Source organism: Sinocyclocheilus anshuiensis, unplaced genomic scaffold, assembly GCF_001515605.1.
Source record: "Sinocyclocheilus anshuiensis isolate Anshui unplaced genomic scaffold, SAMN03320099.WGS_v1.1 scaffold2490, whole genome shotgun sequence".
Taxonomy (NCBI): Eukaryota; Metazoa; Chordata; class Actinopteri; order Cypriniformes; family Cyprinidae; genus Sinocyclocheilus; species Sinocyclocheilus anshuiensis.
This window is the reverse complement of record NW_015555992.1, coordinates 27,763-28,041: the sequence shown is the minus strand read 5'-3', so window position 1 is coordinate 28,041 and position 279 is coordinate 27,763.

Here is a 279-nt window from a genome sequence, read left to right as displayed (position 1 = left end):
CGTGGACGAAGCGGAGTCCAGCCCGGGGTCGTCACATGTGGTTGCCGCAAGCCCGCCGACCGCTCCTTCGTCGAATCCGCTGGCCGCGCTGTTCTCAAGCCCGCCGGCCGTTCCTCACTCAAGCCCGCCAGCCTCGCCTCCACTCACTCAAGCCCGCCGTGTGTGATGCTGTGTGTTTTGTTGTGAAAGCGTAACTACTTTGTTTGGCCTTCCAAAAGAGGACATGACTAGAAATAAGTGGTTAAGTTGTATTTACAACACTGTTCCACAACAGGTCAA